Genomic DNA, 16,597 nt, shown 5'->3' with positions numbered 1-16,597 from the left:
TGTCCTTGTGTAGCCCTATTTAGGTTCAGACTTTTGGGGATACTTTGGGCCTCATGGATCTGGATGCCCATTTCTTTCCCCAGTTTTGAGAAGTTTTTAGCCATTATTGTTTTAAATATACTTTCTGTCCCTTTCTCTTTCTCTTCTCCTTCTGGAATTCCCAAAATGTAGATCTTGTTTCTTTTGATTGTGTCCAGTAAGTTCCAGTGGCTTTCATCACTTTTTTCATTCTTTTATCTTTTTGTTCCTCTGCATGAATAATTTCAAATGTCTTCTACGTCACTTATTTTTTCTGCCATGTGGCATAATCTGCTCTTGAAGCTCTCTACTGAAATCTTCAGTTCAGTCCTTGTGTTTTTCAACTGTAAGATTTTTTTTAATGATTCTCTTTTTGTTGAACTTCTTGCTTTGTTCCTGCATCATTTTCCTAATTTTATATAATTATATCTGTGTGTTCTTGTAGTTCACTAAACGTTTTTTTAAAATTTATTTATTTTATTTTTGTTTATTTTTGGCTGTGTTGGGTCTTCATTGCTGTGCACGGGCTTTCTCTAGTTGCAGCGAGTGGGAGCTACTCTTCATTGCAGTGCACAGGCTTCATTGTGGTGGCTTCTTGTGTTGCGGAGCACAGGCTCTAGGCATGTGGGCTTCAGTAGTTGTGGCACTTGGGCTTAGTAGTTGTGGCTCACAGGCTGTAGAGTGCAGGCTCAGTAGCTGTAGTGCACAGGCTTAGTTGCTCCATGGCATGTGGGATCTTCCCGGACCAGGGCTCGAACCCATGTCCCCTGCATTGGCAGGCAGATTCTTAACCACTGCACCACCAGGGAAACCCTTCACTAAACTTTTTTTCAGAGAATTATTCTGAATTCTGTTGTCAGTTTATAGATCTCTATTTCTTTAGGGATAGTTATTGGAGGTTTATTAGATTTCTTTGGTGGTGTAATATTTATCTGATTTTTTGTGATCCTAGATTCCTTATGTTGGTATCTGAACATTTGAGTAAGCAGTTTCATTTTCTAGACTTCATTGGTTACTTTCGGGGAGAGAGTTCTTTACCAGTCTGCTTGCTTGGAGGTCTGGATGTGTCAGTTGGCAACATCCTTGGGCCAGTAGGGCTTTTTATCAGGCTGTATTTTGGGACAAGGCCACTGATCATGTTCCGAAGTCAGGAAGTGGGTGCTTCTGGCTGAGAACAGTTAGACTGTTGCATTGTTTCCTTGCTCAAGAGAGCCTGTAGTTTGGGCTCCATAGTTGCCTCAGTTCTCTGGTCAGGTGTCCTAGATGGCAGAATTGAGTACTATACTCAGTTGTAAGTGGGGCTATGAATTAGCTTCCCTGCCCTGGTGGAACAGCAGAATGAGTCCCAAAGCCTATACAACTCATTGTTTGGGGACCTAAATCAGGCAAGACTGCACTGAATTCCCTGGACAGATGAGGCTACCAGTTTTACTCTGCACATGGGAAAAGTGCCAGGCTATGTTCTCTATTCAAGTGCCACTGAAAGCAGGCCCGTAGGATAAGATAGGAAGCTTCCCATGTGCTCTGGTTAGGTCCCCTGGTTGTGTGGGCTGAAGTCTATATTCTGTAGTGAGCAGGGATATTAATTAGTTTCCCTGCCCAGGCAGGGCTCCATGTAGGTCCTAAGGCTGGCAAGGCTCTTATTTAGGGATCAGACTAGACAGAACTATGTGCCAAGATCTGTGACCTGATGGGCCAGTGTCCTAGCTCTGCAGATGGATAGGGCTGCTGGCTGGGTTCTCTGCTTAAGTGCCCTGTAATTAAAGTTGCAACATAGGCTACCGAGATGCTAGGAGCTCTGGTTCAGTTGCCAGGTTAGGAAGGTTGGAGGCTGTATTCAGCTATGGGCAGATTATGGATTAGCTTTCCTGATGAGGTGGGGGGGGGCAGCGTAGGGGATTTGCACAGAAAAGCCACAAAGCTAGTAAGACTCTTGTCTGGGGACCTAATTAGGCAGACTTTTCACCAAACTCTCTGGCCAGATGGGCTTACCAGCTTGTCTCTGCACACAGGCAGAGCCACTGGCTGGGCTTTCTTTTCAAGAGCTGCTGGGCCAAGCAGTTTCCCAGGTGTTCAGGTAAGATTTCTTGTGCAGTCAGGGCCAGAAGCTACCCTCAGCAGTGGACGAGGCTATGAAATAGCTCCCCTGCCCATGTAGGGCAGCAGAACCAGTTCCAAGGCCAGAAAGTCTCTTTAAGGTCTTTTTTTAAAAAACATCTTTATTGAGGTATAATTGCTTTATATTGTTGTGTTAGTTGCTGCTGTATAACAAAATGAATCAGCTATACATATAAATATATCCCCATATCTCGTCTCTCTTTCGTCTTCCTCCTACCCTCCCTATCCTACCCATCTAGGTGGTCTCAAAGCACCGAGCTGATCTCCCTGTGCTATGCGGCTGCTTCCCACTAGCTATCCTTAAGGTCTTGACTCAAGTAGAACTGTGCCCCAAATTCCATGGCCAAATAGATTTGCCTGCTTTGCTCTGCTGATGGGCAGTGCTGCAGGCTGGGCTCACCACTTGAGTGATGCTTGGCTGAGCAGCTTCCCAGGTGTTCTGGCCAGGCTTTCCTGTAGGGTGGAGCCAGTAGCTACCCTCAGCAGTGGGTAGTGACTTAGCTCTGCTGTCTGGGTGGGTGGAGGGTCAGACCAGGCTCCAGGGCCATCAGTGCTCTTTGAGGTCCCTTCCTGGTCAGATTGCACAACTATCTTGGATGTGCTGATGAACAAAGCTGCTGGTTCAGACTGCTACTTGGGTGCTGAGAGTATGCCAAGATCCAAGCACTGGTTGTTGCGTGCCCCTCCCCCATCTTTGTCACAATCCAATCCCCAGTGGCCAAGGTCCACAGATTTACTTATGGTCTCCATGAGGTGAGACTGGAATGAGACTTTCAAGAAGAGACTTGGTGCTGGGGGAGGTAGATGTCCACCTGGGCTCTTTTCCCACTGGAGGAACCATAGGCTTAGGGGAGACCTCTCAGTGTGACACTGTGCTGGCCTGTATGAAGGGCAATGTAGTTCAATGTGTAGCTGTTCCTCTTACCCTTCTAATGTGGTCTCTGTGCAGTGTGTTGGGAGGCTGCATCATTCTCACCCCTGCTGTGTTCTAGGTTATTCTCAATGGTATCTTGTCCATGAATAGTTTTTATTTGTTGTTCTTGTGAGGCGGAATAAAGTTGGGAATGACCTATGTTGCCATGTTAGTCATGTCCACATGCTTAAATTTTAAAATAAGACTCAGAATTTGGAATCATCTTTTTGCATATTTCTTGTATACCTGGATATTGATGAACATCCTCAGTAAGATGCATAAGCAGATTAGGAATGAATCTTTAGAAGTGAACTGTGATTCTTTGTATGGATAAAACTTTTCTGTAAGAAAGTCTAGGCTGTGTGTAGGCTCCAGAGCCTGACTGACTCTAAAGAAGTATGACTTTTCCAGGCCTCATGGCAGATCAATATGAGTCACATTTGCCCCTCCATCCAGTTACCTCAGTGAAATATCAAGACTAATACCACCTTGACAGAACATCTGGGTAATAGAGTTGCATGCGTTAGGGCCACAAATCTGAAAGCAGAGATACCTATTTTATCAATATTTGGAACATTAAGGACACAGCATTAACTATGCCATGGTTTGTTCTTTCAGATTCTTAGGCTGATTCTCATGTCCATGAACAGTCTAAGTATCAGAGCAGGTAAATTTTAATATCCTCTGCTCTTCTGTATTGGCTCCATTCTGCAAGCTTATCATTCCCACATCTCTAAATTCTACCTGTTTCTCCAAGCAATTTGGAACTAGTCTCTTCATAGCAATTAGCATAATCTGTATTTCATTGTAAAGGAAGCTAAAGTTCTGTCCCTGAGGTTATTGTTAAGATCAAAGGTGATGGGAGGGGGAGGGTGGGAGGGTGTGGGGGAGACTGCAGCGGCCAGTTATGAATACCAGAACCACATTCTCTGTCTCTGCTTAGAGACAGCACAAAGGTTTGAGGTTATATTCGGCAAAAATCTATGAATTAATCCCATGGCCACGCCCTGGGATCCTGGCTGCAAATAGGAAGCTGGCTAATTCATATTATCTCTACTACATTTCCTTAGAACAAACTGAATATGGCAAGATCAATTTCAATCTCTAGTACTAGTAAGAGTATAGTGTGGAATTGAAAGTATATACTTCCTAAGTGAGATTCAAGCATTCTGTAAACTCAGCTATCCACAAGAAAATAGTACTAGTAAGAGTATAGTGTGGAATTGAAAGTATATACTTCCTAGTACTAGTACTAGTAAGAGTATAGTGTGGAATTGAAAGTATATACTTCCTAAGTGAGATTCAAGCATTCTGTAAACTCAGCTATCCACATAGAAAATAGGTATCGATGAGAGAAAAAAGTTATGTCCTTTCAAAAATATTTTAATATATCTGTTGTATATACACACATGTGTAATGCAGGTCACAGATTAGGGCAACACAAAAATTAGCAATACATGCTTTGCATTTGTGAGTGAAAGTAAACCATATGCCCCCAGATATTAGACTGTAGTGAGAACAGAAATTTGGGAAACTTAACACAAGATAAATAATCAGCTGTGGAATGTCATAAGAAATTAAAATAAATGCACTAAGACTTTATATAGCACAGAATAAAATGACCTTTATTATGTTCAACTTTTAAGACTAAATGTGAATGATATAGTGAACAAAGATATCTAAATGTAAATGCATTTTAAAGGATTTACTTCAAACTTAAAGGAATAGTAAAGTTCATGATGTACAGTTGACTCTTGAACAACACAGGTTTGAACTGCATGGGTCCACTTATACATGGATTTTTTTTCAATAAATATATACTATATAGTACTACACAATCAGCAGTTGGTTGAATCCATAGATGCAGAACTGCAGATAAAGAGGGCTGACTGTAAAGTCATATGCATATTTTTGACTTTGTAGAGGGTGGGTGCCTCTAACACCTTCTGTGTTCAAGGGTCAACTGTAATTATGTGACAGGGAGTTACATGGGCTATGGAAAGAACATGTAGATAAATTATTCACACTAACTGCTGGATTAGAAATTTGGTCCCATGGATTTTGTTGTGGCATGCTTTTTTATAAATAAGAAATTAAAACCAAGTTATATGATCTATATATTTGATATAAACACAACTACTTTTGCTTATACACTGCCCTCTAATTAGATTACATTTGTCTTCTCACAGGGCAACAGATTTCACTTATCAATGATTCCCATCTCTAAGTGCAGCTTCTCCTTTGACTGTTGGATTACTGTAGGCACTGTGTGGTTCATGCTCCACAGACCTTCTTGCAGCAGGGAGTGATATGTCCCACCAGGGTGTAACAGTTAGGGATTTGTAGGCACTTGAAGACTCCCACCTGCCTTGTGGCTGTATTGGAACCAGCATTATGCTTGTATAATCTCTTACAAGTTATGATTTGTGGCTTAGAAGTTTCCTTTTTCAATATCAATCACATATTTTGCACTTTCTAGATTTTCTAACACTAGGTAAAGTGACAATTAACTGGGAATTACCACAACTGATCCAGTCCTTATTATAACTACAGTACATTCAGACAGTGCTTTTTCAAGATGGACCTTTTGTATCTGTTTTTGACCAGTCCACCTTATTTATTTTTGTTCACATGCTCCTAGGTTTTCAGCTTAGTACATCACACCTAGAGGATTTTTTTGTCCCCAAAAGCCATTTGTACACCTTCCCCTAGAGTCTTACAGTATCTTCCCAAGCCTGAAAAGATGAAAATCCTGAGTGGAGCAGCACAGGAAAAAAAATGTCTGAAAACTATTCTGATGAGACTGTAATTCCCTTACTCTTTGGTCTTCTCTAGTAAATGACTGCTTTATAATCACTACATCAGATTTTCCAACTTAGTTCGTTGTATACTCCTATTTACTCACGTTTTCCCTTGTCTACTAAACAAATGTAGATTGACTCCACTGCAGAAGAGACCTTAAGCTGTAATTACAGGAGTTATCTGATGAAATATTGGTTTGGCCAAAAAGTCAGTTCGGTTAGCAAATACATTGTTCAGTAAAGATCTTTGTGAAAATGAAAACTACTCAAAACCGAACGAACTTTTTGGCCAACCCGATACTTTCATGTAGCACGATCTTCTTCCAAAAATTAGTCAGATATACTGTGTAAGCTTTGATATACAGTTCTTAAAGACATTACTGGTACTCTTCCATGACTGCCTCTAATATCTAGGTCAGCCCTGAAGGGGAGATCATTTACTTATAGACACATGACATTCATGCTAAAGGGCTAATACAGTTGCATAAAGTTTCACCGTCTGTTTGTAGACCAGTGGCCACCATATCTGTGTGCCCTGCATGTTCTTCTGCAGCAAAATGATATTTTTGTACTTTCATGTAGGTACAAGAGGAATATAAGTTGGATGCACCCTTGTCCCAGGCCCCTAGGGGCAAAGGGTGTTTTCTAATGGAATATATCTAAATGATTTTTGAGACAGGGTCAATGTCTTTGGTAGCTTCCAAAGTCACATGAGTCAATAGATCACAGATGCAATAGCAATTCTGCTACAGTTAAATTCAAAGACAACAATAAATCTGATAATTTCTAAGGTTCCAGTTCAAGATGGCAATCTAGAAGGCTCCTGAACTCACTTCCTCCCATGGACACACTGAATCTATAGCAACATACAGAAAAATTTCCTCAGTGAGAAGGAAAAAAATACCATAAAAATGGGTAGGAGAGGCTGATTCACAATCTCACCATAAACTCCACCTCCAGCCTGGTGACACAAAACCAAGAGGGAACTCACAACTTCCAGCTTCTCCTTGAGGAGTGAAGAATTTGAACCCTGCATCTGGTGCCCCAACTTTTAAAACTATCACCTGAGAGATTGGCCTCCCAAACATCTAATTCTCAGAGCCAGCAAGGCTTGTGTCCATAAGACCCACAAGGCTATAGCAGTCTAAGAGAGTTCATGTTTTAAAAGTTGAGGTAACTTTGATTTATAACATTATATAAGTTTCATGTATACAATATATTTTGACTTCTGTGTATCCTACAGCATGATCACCACCAAAAGTTTGGTTTCTATTAGTCACCATACAGCTGACCACTTTTACCCATTTTGCCCTCCCATCACCCTTTCCCTCTGGTAACTACTACTCTATTCTCTGTATCTGTGTGTTTGTTTCTGTATGGTTTAGTTTGTTCCTTTAAGTATTTACTTACTTAATATTGCACATTTGAATGAAATCATACAGTAATTCTCCATCTGACTTATTTCACTTAACATACTACTCTAAAGTTTCATCTATGTTGTTGTAATGGCAAGATTTCATCTTTTCATGGCTGAGTAGTATTCCGTTATGTGTATATGTGTGTGTGTGTGTGTGTGTGTGTGAGAGAGAGAGAGAGAGAGAGAGAGAGAGAGAGAGAAAAATATGTATATGCATTCATCTCTTGATGGGCACTTATGTTGTTTCCGTATCTTGGCTATCGTAAATAATGGTGCAGTGAATATAGGGATAATATATATCTTCTTGAATTAGTGTTTTCATATTCTTTAGATAAATATACAAAAGTAAAATAGCTGGATCATATCATAGTTATAGTCTTAATTTTTTGAGCAATTTCCACACTGTTTTCTACAATGGTTGCACCAATTTACATTCCTACCAGCAGTGCATGAGGGTTCGCTTTTATCCACACTTGTTATTTCTTGGCTTTTTGACGTTAGCCATTCTAATGGGAATGAGGTGATATCTCATTGCGGTTTTTATTTTCATTGCCTTTAAAATGAGTGATGGTGAAAATCTTTTTATGTGCCTGTTGGCCATCTGCATGGCTTCTTTGGAAGACTGTCTATTCAGGTCCTCTGCCCATTTTTAAAATCACGTTGCTTGTTTTGTTATTGATTTGTATGAGTTCTTTATATATTAATATTTTGGATATTAACCCCTTACTGGATATGAGGTTTGTAAATATCTTCTTTTATTCGGTAGGCTCTTTTCATTTTGTTGATGGTTTCCTTTGGCGTGCAGAAGGTTTTTAGTTTGATGTAGTCCCATTTGTTAATTTTTGCTTTTTATTTCCTTGCCTGTGGAGACATATACCAAAAAATATATATTTCTAAGACTGATGACAAAGAGCATGGTTTCTAGGAGGTTTATGGTTTGGGGTCTTATATTCAAGTCCTTAATACATTTTGGGTTGATTTTTGTGTATGGTATAAGATAGCAGTCTAGGTTTGTTTTTCATTTGTTTGTTTTTTTGGCATGTGGCTGTCCAGTTGTTTAGCCCCATTTATTGAGGAAACTATTCTTTCTCTGTTGTATGTACTTTGCTCTTTTGTCATAAATTAATTCTCCAAATAGGTGTGGGTTTATTTCTGGGGTCTCAATTCTGTTCCACTGATCTATGTGTGTTTTTCTGCCAATACCATGTTGATTTTATTACTACAGTATTATAGTATAATTTGAAATCAGGGAGCGCTATATTTCACCTTTGCTTTGTTCTTTTTTTCTTTCTTTTGGCTATTTGAGGTCTTTTGTGGTTCCATATAAATTATAGGATTTTAAAAATATTTCTGTGAAAGCTGCTCTTCAGATTTTGATAGGAATTACATTGAATCTGTAGATTGCTTTAGGTAATATGGACATTTTAACAATTTTAATTCTTCCATTCCATAAGCACATATCTTTCCATTTCTTTGTGTCTTCTTCAAGCAACGTCTTATAACTTTCAGTGTCTAGGTTTTTTACCACCTTTGTGAAGCTTATTTCTAGGTATTTTTGTGGTTGTTGTTGCAGTTGTAAATGGGATTGTTTTAATTTTACTTTCTGCAGGATTGTTGTTAATGTATAGTAATGCAACAGATTTTTGTACATTGATTTTGTACCCTGCAATTTTACTGTATTTGTTCATTATTTTTAACAAGCTTTTAGTGGAGTTTTTAGGGTTTTCTCTATATAAAATCATGTCACCCACAATTTGTGACAGTTTTACTTATTCATTCCCAATTTGGATGCCTTTTACTTCTTTTGCTTGTATTATAATTGCTCTGGCTAGGACATCCAATACTATGTTGAATAAGAGTGGCAATAGTGGGCATCCTTATCATGTATCTGATCTTACAGAGATACCTTTCAGTTCTTCATCATTGAGTATGATGTTAGCTATAGCTTGTTATACATGGCCTCTATTATTTTGAGGAATGTTCCTTCTATACCCATTTTACTGAGAGTTTTTTTAAATGTAAATGCTTGTTGAATCTTGTCACATATTTTTTCTGCATCTATTGATGTGATCATATGATTTTTAACTTCCATTTCGTTAGTATGGTGTATCACATTGATTGATTTGCAGCTCTTGAACCATCCTTGCTCCCTGGAATGAATCCACTTGATCATGGTATGATCCTTTTTATATATTTTTGTATTTGGTTTCCCAATATAGTGTTGAGGATTTTTGCATTGATGTCCATCAGAGATATTGGACGATAATTTTCTTTTTTTGTGTTCTTCTTGTTGGGTTTTGGTATCAGGGTAATGTTGGACTTACCAAATAAGTTAGGAAGCATTCTGTCCTCTTCATTTTCTTTGGAAGAGTTTGAGAAGGATTGATATTAAATCTTCTTTAAATGTTTGGTAAAATTTATCTGTGAAGCTGTCTGGTCCTAAAATTTCATTTGGGGGGACATTTTTAATTACTATTTTAATCCTACAAGTGATCGGTCTGCTCAGATATTCTATCTCTTCTAATTCAATCTTCTTTTTGTTATTGGGGTATAGTTGCTTTATAGTGTTGTATTAGTTTCTGCTGTACAGCAAAGTGAATCAGCTATAAGTATACATATATCCCCTCTTTTTTGAATTTCCTACTCATTTAGGTCACCACAGAGCACTGAGTAGAGTTCCCTGTGCTATACAGCAGGTCCTTTAGTTATCTATTTTATACATAGTAGTGTATATATGTCAATCCCCATCTCCCAATTCATCCCACCCTCCTTCACCCTTGGTATCCATATGTATGTTCTCTCCATCTGTGTCTCTATTTCTGCATTCCAGATAGGTTCATCTGTACCATTTTTCAAGATCCATATATATGTATTAATGTATGATATTTGTTTTTCTCTGACTTACTTCACTCTGTATGACTGTCTCTGGGTCCACCCACATCTCTACAAATGACCCAATTTTGTTCCTTTTTATGGCTGAGTAATATTCCATTGTATGTATGTACCATATATTCTTTATAAGTTTTTCTGTCAACGGACATTTAGGTTACTACCATGTGCAGGCTATTGTAAATAGTGCTGCAATGAACATTGGGGTGCATGTGTCATTTTGAATTGTGGTTTTCTCTGGATATATGCCCAGTAGTGGGATTTCTGGGTCATACGGTAGTTCTTTTTTTTTTTTTTTAAACATCTTTATTGGAGTATAACTGTTTTACAATGATTTGTTAGTTTCTCCTTTACAACAAAGTGAATTAGTTATACATATACATATGTTCCCATATCTCCTCCCTCTCGTGTCTCCCTCCCTCCCACCCTCCCTATCCCACCCCTCTAGGTGGTCACAAAGCACAGAGCTGATCTCTCTGTGCTATGTGGCAGCTTCCCACTAGCTATCTAATTTACATTTGGTAGTGTATATATATCCCTGCCACTCTCTCACTTCGTTGCATCTTACCCTTCCCCCTCCCCATATCCTCAAGTCCATGCTCTAGTAGGTCTGTGTTTTATTCCCGTCCTATCACTAATCTCTTCATGACATTTTTTTTCTTAGATTCCATATATATGTGTTAGCATACGGTATTTGTTTTTCTCCTTCTGACTTACTTCACTCTGTATGACAGACTCCAGGTCTATCCATCTCATTACAAATAACTCAATTTCATTTCTTTTTATGGCTGAGTAATATTCCATTGTATATATATGCCACATCTTCTTTATCCATTCATCTGTTGATGGACACTTAGGTTGCTTCCATGTCCTGGCTATCGTAAATAGAGCTGCAATGAACATTTTAGTACATGACTTTTTTTGAATAATGGTTTTCTCAGGGTTTCTGCCCAGTAGTGGGATTGCAGGGTCGTATGGTAGTTCTATTTGTAGTTTTTTAAGGAACCTCCATACTGTTCTCCATAGTGGCTGTATCAATTTACATTCCCACCAACAACATATGAGGCTTCCCTTTTCTCCACACGCTTTCCACATTTATTGTTTGTAGATTTTTTGATGATGGCCATTGTGACCGGTGTGAGGTGATACCTCATTATAGTTTTGATTTACATTTCTGTGATAATTAGTGATGTTGAGTATCTTTTCATGTGCCTCTTGGCCATCCATATGACTTCTTTGGAGAAATGTCTATTTAGGTCTTCTGCCCATTTTTTGAATGGGATTGCTGGGTTTTAAAAAAATATTTATTTGGTTACGCTGGGTCTTAGTTGTGGCAGGCAGTCTCCTTCGTTGTGGCATGTGAACTCTTAGATGCAGCACACATGTGAGATGTAGTTCCCTGGCCAGGGATTGAAACCAGGCCCCCTGCATTGGGAGCATGGAGTCTTAACCACTGTGCCACCAGGGAAGTCTGAGTTGTTTGGGTTTTTTTATAATGAGCTGCATGAGCTGTTTGTATATTTTGGAGATTAATTCCTTGTCAGTTGCTTCATTTGCAAATATTTTCTCGCATTCTGAGGGTTGTCTTTTCATCTTGTTTATGGTTTCCTTTGCTGTGTAAAAGCACTTAAGCTTAATTAGGTCCCATTTGTTTATTTTTGTTTTGATTTTCATTCCTCTAGGAGGTGGGTCAAAAAGGATCTTGCTGTGACTTATGTCAAAGAGTGTTCTTCCTATGTTTTCCTCTAAGAGTTTTATAGTGTCCGGTTTTACATTTAAATCTCTAATCCATTTTGAGTTTATTTTTGTGGATGGTGTTAGGGAGTGTTCTATTTTCATTCTTTTACATGTAGCTGTCAAGTTTTCCCAGCACCACTTATTGAAGAGACTGTCTTTTCTCCATTGTATATTTTTGCTTCCTTTGTCATAGATTAGTTGACCATAGGTGCATGGGTATATTTCTGGGCTTTCTATCCTGTTCCATTGATCTATATTTCTGTTTTTGTGCCAGTACCATACTAACTTGATTACTGAAGTTTTGTAATATAGGCAGAAGTCTGGGAGCCTAATTCCTCCAGCACTGTTTTTTCTTTTTTCCTCAAGATTGCTTTGGTTATTCAGGGTCTTTTGTGTTTCCACACAACTTGTAAAAAATTTTTGTTCTAGTTCTATGAAAAATGCCATTGATAATTTGATAGGGATTGAATTGGGTAGTATAATCATTTTCACAATATTGATTCTTCCAATCAAAGAACATGGTATATCTCTCCATCTGTTTTTGTCATCTTTGATTTCTTTCATTAGTATTTCTATAGTTTTCTGAGTACAGGTCTTTTGCCTCCTTAGATAGGTTTATTCCTAGGTTTTTAATTCTCATTCTGATCTTTTGTTTTTAGTGTATAAAAATGCAAGAGATTTCTGTGCATGAATATTGTATCCTGCTACTTTATCTAATTCATTGATTAGTTCTAGTAGTTTTCTGATGGCATCTTTAGGATCTTCTATGTAGAGTATCATGTCATCTGCAAACAGTGACTGTTTACTTCCTTTCCAATTTGGATTCATTTTATTTCTTTATCTTCTCTGACTGCTGTGGCTAGGATTTCTGAAACTATGTTGAATAATAGTGGTGAGAGTGGAATTCCTTGTCTTGTTCCTGATCTTGGAGGAAATACTCAGTTTTTCACCATAGAGAATGATGTTTGCTGTAGGTTTGTCATATATAGCCTTTATTATGTTGAGGTAGATTCCCTCTATGCACACTTTCTGGGGAGTTTTTATCATAAATGGTGTTGAACTTTGTCAAAAGCCTTTTCTGCACCTACTGAGATGATCATATGGTTTGTATTCAATTTGTTAATGTGGTGTATCACATTGATTGATTTGCATAATTGAAGAATCCTTGCATCCCTGGGATAAATCCCATTTGATCATGGTGTATGATCCTTTTCATATGTTGTTGGATTCTGTTTGTTAGTATTTTGTTGAGGACTTTTGCATCTATGTTCATCAGTGACATTGATCTGTAATCTTTTTTTGTGATATCTTTGTCTTCTTTTGGTTTCAGGGTGATTGTGACCTCCTAGAAGGAGCTTGCAAGTGTTGCTTCCTGTGCAGTTGAGAAGGACTGGTGTTAGCTCTTCTCTAAACATTTGATAGAATTCACCTGTGAAGCCTTCTGGTCCTGGACTTTTGTTTGTTGGAAGATTTTTAATCACAGTTTCAATTTCAGGTCTTGTGATTGGTCTGTTTATATTTTCTATTTCTTCCTTGTTCATTCTTGGAAGGTTGTACTTTTCTAAGAATTCGTCCACTTCTTCCAGGTTGTCCATTCTATTGGCATATAGTTGCTTATAGTAGTCTCTTATGATCCTTTGTATTTCTGCAGTGTGTCTTGTAATTACTCCTTTTTCTTTTCTAATTTTACTGATTTGAATCCTCTCCCTTTTTTTCTTGATGAGTCTGGCTAAAGTTTTGTTTATCTTCTCAAGGAACCAGCTTTTAGTTTCATTGATTTTTGCTATTGTTTTCTTCACTTCTATTTCATTTATTTCTGCTCTGATCTTTATGATTTCTTTCATTCTACTAACTTTGGGTTTTCTTTGTTCTTCTTTCTCTAGTTGCTTTAGGTGTAAGGTTAGGTTGTTCATTCGAGATTTTTCTTGTTTCTTGAGGTAAGGTTGTATTGCTATAAGCTTCCCTTTTAGAACTGCTTTTGCTGAATCCCATAGGTTTTGGGTCTGCGTGTTTTCATTGTCATTTGTTTCTATGTATTTTTTTATTTCTTCAGTGATCTCTTGAATATTTAGTAGTGTATTGTTTAGCCTCCATGTGTTCGTGAGTCTTACAGGTTTTTTTCCCCTTAATTGATTTCTAATCTCTAATCTCATAGTCTTGTGGTCAGAAAAGATGCTTGATATGATTTCAATTTTCTTAAATTAACCAAGGTTTGATTTGTGACCCAAGATGTGATCTATCCTGGAGAATGTTCCATGTGCACTTGAAAAGAAAATGTATGTTGCTTCTTTTTGATGGAATGTCTTATAAATAACAATTAAGTCTATCTGGTCTATTGTGTCATTTAAAGCTTGTGTTTCCTTATTAATTTTCTGTCTGGATGATCTGTCCATTGGTGTAAGTGAGGTGTTAAAGTCCCCCACTATTATTGTGTTACTGTTGGTTTCCTCTTTTATAGATGTTAGCATTTGCCTTATGTATTGCAGTGCTCCTATGTTGGGTGCATAAATATTTACAATTGTATATCTTCTTCTTGGATTGATACCTTGATCACTATATAGTGTCATTCCTTGTCTCTTGTAACAGTCTTTATTTTAAAGTCTATTTTACCTGATATGAGTGTTGCTACTGCAGCTTTCTTTTGATATTCCATTTGCATGGATTATACTTTTCCATCCCATTACTTTCAGTCTGTATGTGTCCCTAAGTCTGAAGTGGGTCTCTTGTAGACGGCATATATATGGGTCTTGTTTTTGTATCCATTCAGCCAGTCTGAGTCTTTTGGTTAGAGCAGTTAATCCATTTACATTTAAGGTAATTATCGATATGTATGTTTCTATTACCATTTCCTTAATTGTTTGGGGTTTGTTGTTGTAGGTCTTTTCCTTGTCTTGTGTGTCCTGCCTAGAGAAGTTCCTTTAGCATTTGTTTAGCATTTGTTGTAAAGCTGGTTTGGTGGTGCTGAATTCTCTTAGCTTTTGTTTGCCTGTAAAGCTTTTGATTTGTCCATTGAATCTGAATGATATTTTTGCTGGCTAGAGTAATCTTGTTGTAGGTTTTTCCCTTTCATCAGTTAAATATATCCTGCCACTCCTTTCTGGCCTGCAGACTTTCTGTTGAAAAATCAGCTGATAACCGTATGGGGATTCCCTCGCATGTTACATGTTGATTTTCCCTTGCAGCTTTTAATATGTTTTCTTTGAATTTAATTTTTGTTAATTTGATTTATATGTGTCTCAGTGTGTTTCTCCTTGGGTTTTCCCTGTGTGGGCCTCTCTGCACTTCCTGGACTTGGGTGGCTATTTCCTTTCCCATGTTAGGAATGTTTTCAACTATAATCTCTTCAAATATTTTCTCACACTCTTTCTCTTCTTTTTCGGGGACCCTCATAATTTGAATGTTGGTGCATTTAATGTTGTCCCAGAGGTCTCTGATACTGCTTCATTTCTTTTCATTCTTTTTTTGTAATTCTTCTCCTTGGCAGTTATTTCTACCATTCTATCTTCTAGCTCACTGATCTTTTCTTCTTCCTCAGTTATTCTGTTATTGATTTCTTCTAGTTTATTTTTCATTTCAGTTATTGTGTTGTTAATCTCTGTTTGTTCTTTAGTTCTTCTAGGTCCTTGTTAAACATTTGTTGTATTTCCTCTATCTGTGCCTCCATTTTATTTCCAAGATTTGGGATCATCTTTACTATCATTATTTTGAATTCTTTTTCAGGTAGGTTCCCTATTTCCTCTTCATTTCTTTGGTCTTGTAGATTTTTATCTTGCTCCTTTGTCTGTAACATAGATTTTTTTTTAACATCTTTATTGGAGTATAATTGCTTTACAATGGTGTGTTAGTTTCTGCTTTATAACAAAGTGCATCAGTTATACATATACATATGTTCCCATATCTCTTCCCTCTTGCATCTCCCTCCCTCCCACCCTCCCTATCCCACCCCTCTAGGTGGTGAAAAATATGGAACACTTCACATATTTGCGTGTCATCCTTGCACAGGGGCCATGTTAATCTTCTCTGTATTGTTCCAATTTTAGTATATGTGCTGCCGAAGCAAACACTGTAACATAGATTTTTGTTGTCTCATTTTTTTGATGGGTGGGGTTGTGTTCCTGTCTTGCTGGTTGTTTGCCTGAGGCACTCAGCACTGGAGTTGTCAGTGAGGTGGAGCCAGGTCTTGGTGCCAAAATGAGCACCTCTGGGAGAGCTGACACCAATTACTATTCCTTGGGGCCTGAAGTTCTCTGTTAGTCCAGTGGCTTGGACTTGGTTCTCCCACCATAGGAGCACAGGCCCAACCCGGGCCTGGGAACCAAGACTGTGAAAGCCATGAAGTGCATCTAAAAAAAAAAAAAAATACAAACAAAAGACAACAACAGAATAGAGCATAACAATAGCAAGGAATAAAAAAATAGAATTAGGAAAATAAAATCAAAACAAGAAAAAAATAATTGAAAGAATAAGAAAATTTTAAAAAGAGAATAAATTAAAATTTTCCTGATGCCTCCACTGTCAGTGTCCTTGCCTCCATGGTTAGCTATAGCCAATCCCTGCCTCCTCCAAGAACCTAGGCCCTCTAAGACCTCTAGGTAGGTCTGTGGACCTGCTGTGTCAGCCCCACATCTGCATGTGTCCCTCTTGTCTGCTCCTGAAGCTGGCCCTGGAGCACATGTGCCTGTGCAGGCCAGCTGGGGCACAGGC

The 16,597-nt window shown here is 38.2% G+C and overlaps 1 non-coding gene across 1 annotated transcript; it reads right to left on the bottom strand.

Annotated features, from left to right (window-relative positions):
- Positions 1-15,850: 15,850 nt before the first annotated feature.
- Positions 15,851-15,957, bottom strand: LOC131754181 (U6 spliceosomal RNA). Its single transcript, XR_009335214.1, has one exon. It is a non-coding gene; the product is annotated as a U6 spliceosomal RNA (small nuclear RNA).
- Positions 15,958-16,597: the final 640 nt, after the last annotated feature.

The sequence above is a fragment of the Kogia breviceps genome, chromosome 3 (genome assembly GCF_026419965.1).
Source record: "Kogia breviceps isolate mKogBre1 chromosome 3, mKogBre1 haplotype 1, whole genome shotgun sequence".
Taxonomy (NCBI): Eukaryota; Metazoa; Chordata; class Mammalia; order Artiodactyla; family Physeteridae; genus Kogia; species Kogia breviceps.
The sequence above is the reverse complement of the archived record's forward strand: the minus strand, read 5'-3'. Positions and strand labels throughout refer to the sequence as shown.